Below are 824 nucleotides of genomic sequence, written 5' to 3' on the forward strand. Positions count from 1 at the left end.
AAAATAAAATTAAATTTCTTTTCTTTCTTGATTTTTTTTTTTATTTTTTTAGGAAAAAGGAAGTCAAAATTAAGACTATAAAAAACAATTTTTATTAAGAGCGAACCTCAGTCGTCAGGTCTGTAAAAAAAAGACGTGGAATAATAAATGTTTTCTAATACAAATTGTTTTTACTTATGTGTTCATTTGTCTCTTTGAAGTTCGTTTGTTTAATATATCGGTTTGCAATATAATTTTGTCATTCTGTCAGACTCAAATTTTAAATCTATATATCTATAAAAGTTAAAGTGTGTGTGTGTGTGTGTGTGTGTGTGTGTGTGTGTGTGTGTGTGTGTGTGTCTGTGTACATTTCCCTACGAAATAACTCTGTCAATTTTTAGTCTACAGACTCGAAATTTGATATACAGGGTACTGAGATTTGGAAAAATCTATGTGATCGGTTTTTTAGCCAGAAATTTGGCGATTAAGGGGGTCAAAGTTCAACGATTTGAGCTTTGAGAACTCTACCAAACTTCTCCGACAATTTTTGGTCTACACACTTTAAATTTTAGATATAGCTTCCGTGGACATGAATCTAACTTAATAACTTGATTTGAGCCCAAAACAATAAATTTTCAGGGGTCATAATAGGGGTCAAAGTTTAAAAAATTACCCCCTTTTTTTTGCTCAGCATACACCTCCAAACACCCGGGCAACGCCGGGCACCCATGCTAGTATATATATATATATATATATATATATATAATATATATATATATATATATATATATATATAAAATGGTTATATATATATATATATATAAAATGGTTATATATATATATAA

Source organism: Euprymna scolopes, chromosome 44 (genome assembly GCF_053919585.1).
Source record: "Euprymna scolopes isolate OS-2025 chromosome 44, ASM5391958v1, whole genome shotgun sequence".
Taxonomy (NCBI): domain Eukaryota; kingdom Metazoa; phylum Mollusca; class Cephalopoda; order Sepiida; family Sepiolidae; genus Euprymna; species Euprymna scolopes.